We start from the raw sequence: 14,331 nt of genomic DNA, 5'->3' as shown, positions 1-14,331 counted from the left end.
ATCCAGCCTCCAGAATTCGGATCACTGTTCTCAGCTGAATTCACCTAGTTCAAATATTCCTCATAAAAGATATAAGGAAAGATGTTTAACTCAGAATTTTATAAAGACAGCAAAAAGAATTACTTGAAAAAATAAGCCCATACCGTGGAATAAGAATTAGATAGTCATATTAAGCATTAAAAATCTATACTACATTACAAATAATATACAGCATTATTTTAGAGTTCGTATCCAATCTCTAGTCACTAGGGAGCTAGTAGAACACTTAGCAACCGTAGAGAAGGAAGTGAGTTGTAATAAAACACACAGTAAAAATGTAGAGGCTTTAACACAAAAATGTGCTGTTTCTTTTTCCCACTCAGGTCATGAGGGTGGTGACAGAGGGAAGAGGTGGGCTCAGCTCTCTGCAGTTACTCAAAAACCTATGTAGTGGCTCTTTCATCCATCTTCTAAGACCTCAGTTCTCCACTGTATTTTCTGGATGCAACCAAGTGACAGTCAGAAAATGAGGTACATATTTCCATCCAATTATATTAGGTAGAATTCCTCCTGTGGCCTTAGCCTACATTTTCCAGGTTTCTATATGGTTGCCTAACTGTATACAAAGGAGGGAAAGGGTTTCATAGACCCAAGGCATTATCTTAGCTGTTGAATATTTATAGCTTAAATCAAACAATGCGGGTCATGTTTTTTTCTCTTTTCTATGCAGACACCCTTTTCACATCCTCTTATATGTGAATAAATGCTGTCCACCACTCTTTCTTAAGATCTAACACAATCACACACTTCTGTGTGTCTTTTCATGTTATTGTCTTATGTCAGATCCTTCGTCTTTCTAATCAAGGTCGATGAACCGTGCACATAGCAAGCGATCCTCCTCTGAATGTCTTCCAGGGCTCTCCACTTAGATTCCCAAGTGATCTTTGAAAAAGCATATGTGATCCTGTCACTTCCTGCTTAAATCCTTAAGTAGTTGCCTTTCTCTATAGCAAAAGTTTAAACTACTTAGCAGCAATTATAATGACCTAAATACTTGGCACATTCTGACAGATAGTGATAGTTGTTAATATCAAGGCCAGCATTATGACTGCAGAAAATCCTTCTTTCTGGTTATACCACATCCTAGATGTTGAAATTTGGCAGCTTTCTCTGAAGCCAAAGCTTATATCCTTTTTCTCTGAGGAATGAATCATGGATGAATGTGAATCATCCACAGTCTTTGCTTGGTCTTAACTTCAAAGAATCATACCTATTTGATAAAATATTAACTTTGGATAATATTGTTGAAACAGAGGCTTTAGTATTTGGAGCTTAATAATAAATGCTTGGATATTGAATTAATCACTAGTTTTAGGATATACTATTTATTCTAGTACATAAAAAGAAGTATTCTAGTTTTATAGTATAAAATAAAGTAATATTTATAGTGAAAATAACTTTATATATTTAACATATTTATATATGTATGTATATGGACAGATCTGATAATCACTCTCATCAGATCTTTCCAGAAATTAATGTTCCCTGTGTATGCTCTGCCTTGCTTAAGTTCAAGAACTGTCCCCCAGGCTCCTCTGCTCCTTTTCCGCTGCAGAATTCCATTGCCTGTGTCATCAACTAAGGCTGCCTTTCTACCAGCCGTGATATCCACTCTTAGTGACCAGGGCAGGTGCCACCACTCTAGTTTCACAGTAGGGAGGATACCCTGCTTTCCCATGAATTATGTTGTCCTAAGGGTAGGCAGAAGCATGTTTACCATTCCCCATAGCCCAAATGAGATCAGGTTGACATTTCCATTTGAAAGTAATGAAATGTGGGACATTGGATTGTATACTGACCGTATATTAACTGTACACTCTGGCACCTTCCCAGATTCATTTTAGAGATTTTTATGGGGCTGCTTCTTTCTCTCATTCTGAGAGTGTCTTCAATTAAAGGCGATGGTTCATCCCCTATATCCGTATCTCTGGCCTCAATATAAAACTTATCACTCACTTCCCAAAAGAAGAGAATGTATTGCTCAGTCTCCTGAGTCCTCATTTAATGCCTTAGCATTCACTCGTTTCCCAAAATCATACTCCAAATGTCAATTTCTTTCAGAGGAACCTCCTATCCACAAGGCTGCGGTTTAGCCCTTTGGCTTTAATAGGACGTTCCCACACAGAATTCATGCATTCGTGTAGGCATTCATTCATTCACTCAGTCAGTCGATGTGAATTGTGCACCAACTCTGAGCCAGGCACTGGTGGTAATCTAAATGAAGAAAACAATCTCTACTTTCACTGAACTTATTTTGTAGGGATAAGATGACAATAAATAAAAAGATTTCATGTAACAGATCTGGATGTGTGATAACAAGGGAAATGATGCAAGATAAGTGGTTAATGATTAATGGGACACAGCCAGTAGAGTCAAAGAGTACAGTACCCAAATCCAGGTTACTAAATCCCCAAAGAACAAACAACGCACATCACGTGTGACACCAAAAGGGATTGTTAAAACCTTTCTCCAGTTCCTTTCATCACTATCAGAGGATCCTCCAAAAGTTGGGGGTCTAATCTCCACCCCTGTACATTTTATATCCTCTGAGTCTGGGTTAGCCGTGAATTTGTAAAATTATGAAAATGGTAAAACTATGTGACAACTCAGAGTTACTTTCACTGGGGGTTTCAGGCCCAGAGCCCTGCATTAGTCACTGATAATTACATTTTCAAGAGTGGTTATTTTATATTCTTGTTTCACTTTCTCTTATGTCCCAATAAACCAATTTATTTTTAAAATACCACATCTTTTATAAATAAAAGAATATATAACAAACAGAGTTATAAATTACCAAAACAATGTGGGGTTTAGGTGGATGGTAAGTGGAAATTTAGTTAAATTGACCTTTGCCTTTTTCCTTTTTAGAACTAAGTTATTTTGGCAAGAGCTAACATGACCCTTTCAATATGATATTCACATTTTATGACAAATTTGAGAATAATTATTACTACTTTATCAGAAAAGATATCATCTTCAGAGAAATTTTAATGTTTACCCATTCTTTGCAGATATTTATTATATCCTAGGAATTAATTTTAAATTTTACTGAAGAATTCAGGGGAAAAAAACAGATTTTAATATACATAATTTTAGTTTAAAGATAACTTACCTATAAAATAGGTAGGCTGGAAAATGTATATAAAATTTTAAAGTTAACTGTCACCCTTATTTTATTATATGCTCTAAAACCATAGACATTGTAAGTTCATTTGTTTAAAATAAAATAGCTCATACTTTTATCTTAATATATTGTCAGATGTCCCTTCAATCCTTTCCTTTTTTCCATCTCATTCTTTCTTCATTAGAATTTTCATCAAAATGTATTTCTTTACACTGAGTTATTTATTATGAGAATATTCATTAACTTGCACTATTATGTCTCAGTGTTGAAAGAAACTAGCGTATTATGCTGGGACTTATTATCAATAGCTTTGGGTATTATTATAAACATTTGTTAGATAAGAGTATCTGAATAGTAACTTTAGACAGCTATCCTCTCAATTCCAAGTCTTGTTTTAATATATGCTCAGTAGGAACAGCTGCCCCAGAGCAGTCACTAGGGGATAAAAGTTTATTTCAAAAATTCTCATCAGTTAACTTCCATCAGAAGAAATATGTTCTTGCCATATTATAAGCCATTGCCTTATAAGAGTAAAAAGATCAGGTAGGGCAAAGTAAAATTAATGGGAAAATTTTTTTTGAGGGTTTTTTTATTTTTTAATTTTTTTAATAGATCTTTATTGGAGTCTAATTGCTTTACAATGATGTGTTAGTTTCTGCTTTATAACAAAGTGAATCAGCTATACGTATACATATATCCCCATATGCCCTCCCTCTTGCGTCTCCCTCCCACGCTCCCTATCCCACCCCTCTAGGTCATTGCTAAGCACCAAGCTGATCTCCCTGTGCTATGCTACTGCTTCCCACTAGCTATTTTACATTCAGTAGAGTATATATGTCGATGCTATTCTCACTTTGCCCCAGTTGATGGGAAAGAGTTTGCTCTTTCATCCATCCCCCTTCTTTTTCTTTTTTTTTTTTTTTAACCATAGGCACTGCATCTTTTTCATGGTGTTTGGAGAAATATATAAGATTGAACTTGTTTATCTCATCAATAAAACCTTTATGCCCAAATTAGGTTCAAAATTGAAAAACCTAACTAGGGATGTTAATTTCTTAAACAAGCCCTTTCCCCCCCACCCTACTTGGGTATTGACACTAAATGACAGCTTGGGCTTCCGTGAAAGGTGGGTTTGTCCTATGTCACTTTCTTCGTTTCTCAGGGCTCACTTTGGAATAATAAACCTTTGCACACACCAAAGAACAACAACAATAATGTTGCTGAATATCTTTTCAAATTAGTGTTTTCGTTTTCTTCACGTATGTACAACATGGATGGACCTGGAGGGTATTGTGCATAGTGAAATGTCAGACAAAGACAAATACTCTATGTTATCACTTATATGTAGAATACAAAAAATAAACAAACAAATGAATACAACAAAACAGAAGCCAACTCACAGGGGTAGGAGATTAAGAGGTACAAACTACTATGTATAAAATAAGCTACAAGGGTATATTGCACAGCACAAGGAAATATAGCCAATATTCTATAATAACTTTAAATGGAATATAATCTATAAAAATATTGAATCACTATGTTGTACACCTGAAACTAATAAAATATTGTAAGTCAACTATACTTCAATAAAAAAAAAAGCTCAGTGAGGAAGGGTGATGCCATACAATCACTTCTTTCATACATGTTCTACTTCATAGCCATAACTACCAATGCTATAATTTGTGCTCATGACATTTTACATATGTTTTGTGTAGCACTTTTCATTGGGAGGTGGAATCATTACCATATTTCATAGGTAGAAAAAGGAAAGCTTTTAGTAAGGTGAGAACATTCTCCAGAGCCTTTCTACCACAAGACACTGAATTTAGTTAGCTTTTAGTGAGAATTTAATATATGGAAAATGTAAGATTTTGATGTATTCCCTATACTCAAAGGACTTACAAGTAGTAGAGGAAACAAAACATGAATTAATAATAATATGAAACAATATATAATTAAATGTCAAATGGGTTGTACATTCAGTATGTAAAACAATTCAAGAACAGTACAGAACAGAAAATAATAAAATGAAAAATACATAGTGCAAGAAATAATTCTTAGAGGAGGATAGGAAAGAAAAATATGTACAAGTCCAGAGATTTAAGAAAGAACTTCATGTTAGATTTTCAGTTGAACTCTGAAGATACCTATGCATTTAATCATTTCCTCAGTCTTTGAATCTTTCTGTGCTGGATTCTAGGGTCACAAAGTCAAATAAGACTGTTAGCGTTCAAATCAAAACTCATTGCATTGCAAGAATTAGAAACCCATATAAATTAGTTTAGTTTCAAAGGTTTGCCATTGAATAATTCCGGGAAACTTGATGGACTACCATGGTCAAGACTATAGCTGGGCGTCCTGTAGTTCTAAGAGGGTAAATAGAAATTTATCAAGAATGAGAGCGGCTGCTCTCTTGATCGTTCCTCCTCTGGGTCTGTGTGTTTGTCCTGTCTGCATCATGCTGTTCTTTCTTAACCAGTCACTTTCTTTAATTCGTGTATGGTCATCTTTGCCAATAGCTTAACTCTGCACACTGCTTTGGTTTGCCATGTTATGTTCTCGGGTCTGTATTTTTCTATGTCTCCTCAAGTGCCTAGCCATGACTGTTGCTAGTTTCGAGGTTTCTTAGATGGTATTTTAAGCACAAAAAAATTGAATTTTTACCCACTTTGCAGATGCATTGCCTGGATCTGAGTCAGGAGTTCGTTTCTGCTCCAGCCAAACAAAGATGGGTGGGGAGGACGGCATGGCATGTATTGCTGTAGAGAGGGCAAGTTCTGCAGAAGGGCATGCAGGAAGAGAAAATAAGGAAGCCTGTCTCTGTCTTCATGTTGCTTACAAATTTGTGAGGTGAAATTCAGAGAGAGTTGAGAACAATTTGTCAGGTCCAGTGCACTTACCAAGTGTTATGTAAAGAGCTGGACAATTTTAGGAAGTATGAGCGCTCAGAGCAGAAGAAAATTTTAGACAAACAGTACTTCCTCCTCTCTACATCCTTACTTTATTACACACACACACACTCTACTCTACTCTACTCTACTCTACTCTACTCTACTCTACTCTACTCTACTCTGTTCACCCAGGGAACAACAAAAGCCTTGAGAAAAAGTCGGAGTGAAGACCTGAAAACAAATGGTGGTTTCTTCTGATAGCATGATTATACTAAAACAAAAAGCTTTGACCTTTACAAATTTCACACTGAACCAGCACATTCCCTTACACTTGTGTTTTAGCGGTGGAACCAGTGAGCAGAGATATGGAGGTTAGAATGAATACAGCAGGTGTGAGGATAATGTAAGGCTTGACCTCACTGGGGTAGAGTGAGTATTGATAATCATGGTGATTTTAAACAAAAAATATTCTAAGAAGCAAGCATGGAAAAAACATTTGGAAAAATATGACAAGGAGCTGATATACTTAATAGTGAATTTCCAGGATGTGTTTTTCATAGACATTACCTCACCAGAATATGTATACGTATTATATGAACAATAGACTAATACTAAAATGCATTTGAGTACCTTTGGACTACATGAAGTTCAACAGGTTAATTCACTCTGCATCATCTCTGTCTTTCACACACCAATGTTTATTATTACTCTTCAAGTGAAATAGTACAATTAGTAGCATTTTTAAATCATTTGACTGCAGTCCCCAACGTTTTATGTCAGATACATCTCCAATGAGAAGGTCAGTTAATAGTCTTAATAAATGTCAAATATATGCACAGATATATAAACATATGAATGAAAGATTATGTACCCATAAAAGTAACCTAATGTTAAACCCCACTACTAAGAAGGAAGCAAATTTGAACAACATGATTTTTTTAAACCAGTTAACATACGTTTTGTTGCAGAGGGCAGAATATTTAGACAGATCTCTCACAATTTCTGGATCTGAAAGCAATCTGGTGATTCCTATCAATGGCACTGAGAAAGGGCATATCATTTGATCTTGTAATTACATTCTAGGTGTCCCGCTTGAGGAAAGAACCAGAGAGTAAAAAAGTTTTTGAGTAAAGATCTTCATGTTAGCATTATTTATAAGACAAAACATCTGAAGCAAGTGCTTTTAGTTAGGCAGATTATGAAATAAATTATGGCATATGTATAAATATAATATTGTGTAGTCCCTAACATCATGGTTTTGAAGAATATTTAATCATCTGGACCAAGTCTCTTGGTATAAAGTTAAGAAAAAGGTAGCAAATTGTGTGTTTAATTTTTTTTGTTTGTTTTCATCTTTTGACATTTTCCAAATCTTCTACTTTTGCATATTTATCAGAGAAAATATATAACAAGGTATGATACAGTTGTTAGCTCTGAAAAGATTTAGGCTCCCTGTTTTTGACTTATAATTAAGGTGTGTTCCAAGGACTGTTACCACATTTAAAATGCTATCTCCAAAGCAATAGGAAGAAAAGGTATTCATTTACATTATGTTTTAGCAACTTGTGAACAACCTTTTAAATGCAAATACCTGAATGCATATTTCAAAGTTAAAAAATTAAGGCATTTTTCAGGTGCTGAGCTACAGTAGTGTAGTTGACATAAGCATCTGTGAAAGAAAATTTATCATGCCAGAAAATAATTGAAATAGTGGTTGAAAGGTTCCTGAGAACAACCTTTTATCTGTGGCTTAAATAAATACTTTCCATTTCAAAGGCAGCTCAACCTGCACTGTATAGTTCAAGATATCAGTGAAAGTAGACGACTGACCTCTTCAAGGAGTCTTGATTTTTATGTGATTTGATCAACTCGCAGGGTATAAATTCTACTGCCAGAGCTAAACATATGCATAGGCTTATCTGAATTTTTGTATTCCAGGCATCTAGTAAAATATGTTCATGTCACTAGCTTCTTTCAGGTCGTGTTTATCATCATCTCCCTGATTACCTAATATAAGTTTACAACCAGTCTCCTAGGTGTACCAGTACATTATGGCTCTCCACAGATATCACAAACAGTGACATCTTTGACAATGAATGTCAGAATCATGCCAACCTAAAAGTATATTATCCATCTCCATGTCTCATTGCCGACACACCAAGTGCGGCACTTGTTGGAAGCTCCATAATCAAACAACGCTTAATATACAAAGTTTGCGCTAGTTGCACAAGGAAGGCATTTTAGAAGTCCAGTCAATTATGAAGACAGAATGTCTCTTATCTAAACAACATCATTGTATCAGTCATTTCTCATTTTCCTTAAATCAATTTGTCATCTACTATGGAAATACTTAAAAGCACAGGATTTTAAGACCAGAAGAGACCTTAAAGATGCTAGTCTAAACATTTAAATTTGCAAATGAAGAAATTGAAGATAAGAGTTAATATATTTGTCTAAAATTACACTGGCAGCTGGTGATCTATTTAGAAGTAGAACTAAAGTATGTTGACTCCTAGTCTAGTGCTACTTCCATTATGCTGGGCTAACTCACCACATAACTTATTTCCCAAGTGAGTCTGCTTAGGGCAACTGCATTTCATTATATTTTAAAAAGGATTAGCTATTTTTTCTCCCTCCCTTTCTCTTCCTTCCCCTCTCATCCCCTCCTCACTGCTCTTCCTTTCCTCCTTCCCCTTCCTTCTTTCTTTTTCTTCCTTTTCCTTCCATCCCCTTGCTTCCTTTCATCCATCTCTCCCAGCCTCTCTCCTACTTTCTCCACCACTTCCTTCTTTCCTTCTTTCCCTCCTTTTCCTTCCTTTTCTCCTTCCTTCCTTCTCCCTCCTTCCTTCTTTTTCCCTTCCTCTCTCCCTCCTTCAGTTCCCTCCTTTATATCTGTTTTGCCCCAGTATCTAAGCAACGCTGTTACTCACCTCTCTATATGCACTTACTTTACATATGATATTTGTATGACATTTTCTCTTGCACGACCATTGACTTTTTGGAAAGATGCCCATCAGAGCTTGTTATTATTTACTATCCTCCAATTCCTTAAGCCATATGCTTAGATCTAGTTTTTAGTCAAAGGGCCGAAAAGGTCAGAATTAATCAAATGGTTTTACAGAATAATTGACAGTAATATTCTTTGGGGAATTTTGTAGATTATTATAGAAATATTTTCCCTAAGAGTGCACTTTTAAGGATGTTATATCATCTGCTTTAATTAATTTTGATTTTCATATTTATTATGTAATAGTGTGTGGACTGTTGGAGCCTTGCCACACCCTAGGAACTACAGAATAATAATATATTGGTATACATTAAAACAAACTCTCTTGCATGATGTCTATTAATTAATATAAAAAGCATCATCACTAATACTATGACAGTCTATTTGAAGAAAACCATTTTAGGCAAAAGTATTGGGTAGCAGTTTTATCTTCTAAAATACACATAAAAACAACTGTTACATACTTCCCTAACTATATGAAGTAGATGTTAAGATGTTAGATGAATACAAAGATGAATAATATAATAGTGGCCCTATGAATAAGTATAGTCAAGAAATGTGAATTCAAAAGAGAAATATAACTTGTGATAAAAAGGAATATTAGTTTTTGGTGATGAGGCAGTGGGAATAGAAGTTACTTTCTTACCAGTGATATTTAGTAATGATATTTATAACTCCATTTAAAGTGGATGTAATATATATCTACAACATTTGACCCACTTACAAATATGTGGGTGTACTTTAGTTGATTTTACCAGCCTATTTTGTAAGTGGGCAGATTCAAAAATAGTAGATCTAATTGATTAGGGAAAAACGGAGGAAGGTTTGGGGAAAGAAAGAAACTTTTATTCAGTAGAAAATGAAATGTCTACTTGTGCCTTCTATACAAAATTATAATGATGAGTACTCCCAGGGACTGAGGAAATTTTGGCCTAACGACTTGGCATATGTTGCATTTTAAAGAGCTTTTGTTTCTCTTATGTGATCATTATCCTCACAACATCTTAGAGTGGGAATTATCTTAAAACAAGGAGAACACTAAATTCCATGGAGACCAGGAGTCTTACCCAGTTGGGTGAAGCATAATGGGAGGCCTACAAGGAATGCTAGCACCTGAAGCTCCTTTCAGACATCACTGGACCAGAAGCTGCTGCTTCTAAAAGGTTAAGATAGGGAATTCAAAAAGATACATTCACCCCAATGTTCATAGTAGCATTATTTATAATTTCCAAGATATGGAAGCAGCTTAAGTGTCCATCAACAGATGAATAGATAAAGAAGATTCCACACACACAATGGAATGCTACTCCCTAACTATAAAAAAGCCATAAAAAAGAATGAAAATTTGCCATTTGCAGCAACATGGGTGGCCTTGGAAGGCATTATGCTAAGTAAAATAAGTCAGACAGAGAAAGATAAGTATGGTGTGGTATCACTTATATGTGGAATCTAAAAACAATAAACTAGTGAATAAAACAAAAAAGAAGCAGGCTCACAGATATAAAGAACAAACTAGTGGTTACCAGTGGGAAGAGTGAAGGAGGGGAGAGGCAATATAGGGGAAGGGGATTTTAAAAAAGGGTTATTATGGGGGACTTCTCTGGCAGTCCAGTGGTTAAGACTGCACTTCCAATGTAGGGGGCATGAATTCAGTCTTCGGTCGGGGAACTAAGATCCCACATGCCGCAGGGCACAGGCAAAAAAAAAAAAAGGATACATTAAAAAAATGGTTATTATGGGATTATGTGAAAATGTGTGTGAAACTTTTGAAAATTATAAAGAACTATAGAAATTTAAAAACCTTTCATTCAATAAAAAATAAAAAATAAGGCATTAGTGGATTTTGACCAAAGAGGAGAAAAAAGATACATAAATGCTCGTAGAACCTTTAGATCCTCATATTGGAAATAATTGATGATGATTCAAATACATAAGGACATATTCAAATGGTTTATAATAATGGTGTTATTAAAATTATATTTATAAAGTTTATAGAGTACTATATAGAAAACTTGAGGTCATAATATTGTGTAAAATATGAGAAAAATCTGTTAGTAATCACAAATATATTTTTTATATGTCCCTGAAGTGCATGTATGGTAGTACAGGAATCCTTTGTGAGTTACTATGTGTTTCAGGGTAGGGCATGATGGATGGTTTAGTAGCTATGTGCTACTTCCCAGTGATTCTGAAATATGTGCCACATATATTATGGGGAAAATAATAATTTAAAAATCCTAAACTTAGATGGAATAAAGATACAATTTGAGAAGCAAAATCTTCAATTTATTGCATGTATAAAAAGTTAATACATTAGCTATTTGAATATTCTGTTTTGGTGTTGTGCCTGTTAAATTCCTTTTGCTCAGCCTTATTGAATTTTCTATCTTTTACTTATGAATTATATTGTTACTATATCTTAATGTTTTTTTTTTTTTTTTAATGAACGTAAGTTCTTAATTTTAATGAAGTCTAGTCCATTCTACTTTTCTTTTATGGATAATGTTTTTGAAGAACATCCTTGCCCATTCTAAGATCATGAATATATTCTCCTATGCTATTTTTTAAAAGTTGCTTTGTGTTGCACATTTCTGCCTACAAATCCATATCGAATTCATTTTTGTGTCATGTAAATGAGGTCACATTTCATTTTTTTAAAATAAATTTAAGTATTTATTTTTGGCTGCATTGGGTCTTTGTTGCTGTGCACGGACTTTCTCTAGTTGAGGCTAATGGGGGTTACTACTCTTTGTGGTGCGCGGGCTTCTCATTGCGATGGCTTCTCTTGTTGCGGAGCATGGGGTCTAGGTGCACGGGCTTCAGTAGTTGTGCATGCAGGCTCAGTAGTTGTGGCTCGCGGGCTCTAGAGCGCAGGGCAGGTTCTGTAGTTGTGGCACACGGGATTAGTTGCTCCACAGCATGTGAGAGCTTCCCGGAACAGGGCTCGAACCTGTGTCCCCTGCACTGGCAGATGGATTCTTAACCACTGTGCCACTAGGGAAGTCTCAACACTTCATTTTATATTTTCCATAAGGATATCTAATTGGTACAATACCATTTACTGGATATACATTATTTTCACACTTCATTCCTGTGCATATTTATTTCAAATCAAATGAGTAAATACTTGTGAGTTTGTCTCTGCAGTCTATTCTGTTCTGTTGATTTACTTCTCTAATCTTCTACCAAAAACATGCTACTTTGACTGCTTTTGTTCTGTAATAAATTTTTGTAGCAGATGTGTAAGTTTCCCAGCTTTATTCTACTTAAAAAATATCTTCACAGGTCTTAGTTCTTGGCATTTCACAAATGATAGATTTAATTGTTTCAATTTTCACAATAAAAATAAACAAGCAGAAACATCTCTTCTGATTTTTATTGGGATTGCATTAAGTCTGTATATCAATTTAGCAAAGAACTGACTTCACACTGCCAAGTGTTCTAATTCATGAGCAAGTTCCATTTCTTTAGCTTGTCCTTAATTACTCTTCAGGGGGAGGGGTTTATATTTCTAGGGTTTGTATGTTATATTACAAGAAAAAGGATAAAAAATCAAATGGCATAATATATACTTATTACATAATAGTAGCTAATAAGAGTAAACATTTATTGAGCATTTACAGTGTGCCTGACCCTGGTATTTGTTCATTCTCAGTATGTCTTGTTATAGGACCTGTGGGTATAGGTCACATAGCAGGCTTGTGATAGTAACAAGACCCAAGCCCAGGCCTGCCTACTAGGAAAGCCCATGGTCTTAAAACCTACCCCATATAGACTCTCCATCTATACTTTTATCATGTGGACTATAATGGGAGGATTTTTAGATGTATGTTTCCTATGTTAATTGCTAACTTCATTTATAAAATTTGATAAGGTTTTTGATAAAAATGTATTTGGAAAGATAGTATGATGTGATAGAGAATGTTAATTTAAGTATAAAGTGTTCTAGTTCTAACTTGCCCATTTACAAAGTGTCTGGGCAAGCATTGAACTTAATTTTTTTTTCTCCTTAGGTTCTTCCTGTGTAACATGAGAATAATATTTCCTAAGCCACTTTCATCAGCAACTATTGAGACTATTAAGTTACATGTTTAAGGTGAAAGTACTTTAACAGCTCTTTATAAATTACATTATTTCTTTGAAAGCCTATTTCCTTACTATATATGTTTCAAATATATCAGAGTATATAAAATAATGATTTTGCCTCAGATTCAGTAACCCTTTCATCAGTTTATTCTTATTTGTTCTGTAGAAGAAAAAAAAATACTAAAATTTTCCTTTCTTTTTGTTTCCACTTAGATAGAGTGACCTTATAACTTGGTTTGTCTGGGATAGTACAGCTTCCTTTAACTCTCATCAGGAAAAGGATAAAATATTATATGGACACTTCAGTATTACCTGATGGTTTGTCTTTTTTTCAACTTAAAGAATACGAAAATTTATCATTTAAATTTGGCCTTTTTCAATATATTTTACTTGAACAGCCTCCCAAAATATGCTCCTCTAAGGTCGTTTCCATATATTTTAAAATTGGCTTAGCACTTTTGTTATCTTTCAACCAGATTGCAGTTTATCTTTTGCAACATAAAAATGCAGCTCATATGCGTACAAGAGCTATCAGTTCCTGTATGCCGATCCAAATATGTTCTTTTGTTATGTGGCTGGGGTGTACTGTTTTGTTTTGATTTTTTTTTTTTTTCAAACTTAGATTGCCACACTGAAATTTTAAAATGCCAAATAAGTACTTTTTTATTGAGTTGTAATTTACATACAATGTTATGTTAGTTTCAGGTATATAACATAGTGAATAGCCTAGTGAATAGATATTTTCTGAAATGGTTATCTCAATGAGACCAGTTACCATCCATTACCATAAAAAGTTGTTACAATATTATTGACTGTATATTCTCTGTGTACATTACGTTACCATGACTTATTTATTTTATAGCTGGGTTTTTTAACTCTTAATCCCCTTTCCCTAATCTGTCTCTGCCCCCACCACTTTCCCACCCAACCACCAGTTCGTTCTCTGTGTCTGTTAGTCTGTTCCTGTTTCATTTTGTTTGTTCATTTGTTTTGTTTTTAGATTCCACATATAAATGGAATCAAGTGGTATTTGTTTTTCTCCATGTGACTTATTTACTTAGCATAATACATTCCAAGTCCATCCAGGCTGCCAAAAACGGCAAAATTTTATTCTTTCTTATCCCTGAGTGATACTCCATTGTGGGGTGTGTGTGTGTGTGTGTGTGTGTGTGTGTGTGTGTGTG

The 14,331-nt window shown here is 34.7% G+C and overlaps 1 protein-coding gene and 1 long non-coding RNA gene across 2 annotated transcripts in view; one reads left to right on the top strand and one right to left on the bottom strand.

Annotated features, from left to right (window-relative positions):
- Nucleotides 1-11,166, bottom strand: part of LOC309647428 — an 85,978-nt gene extending 74,812 nt beyond the window's left edge. The window contains exon 1 of the long non-coding RNA XR_014256046.1: nt 10,558-11,166. This is a non-coding gene — a long non-coding RNA (uncharacterized lncRNA). The remainder of the gene's footprint in view (nt 1-10,557) is intronic.
- GPC5 (glypican 5) overlaps nt 1-14,331 on the top strand; it is a gene marked incomplete at its 5' end in the record, with an annotated part of 1,365,225 nt that overhangs the window by 1,024,342 nt on the left and 326,552 nt on the right. The gene's annotated exons all lie outside the window — the stretch shown is intronic.

This window comes from Balaenoptera physalus (genome assembly GCF_965194825.1).
Source record: "Balaenoptera physalus genome assembly, chromosome: 18".
NCBI classification, from domain to species: Eukaryota; Metazoa; Chordata; class Mammalia; order Artiodactyla; family Balaenopteridae; genus Balaenoptera; species Balaenoptera physalus.
This window is presented reverse-complemented; position numbering and strand designations above follow the sequence as displayed.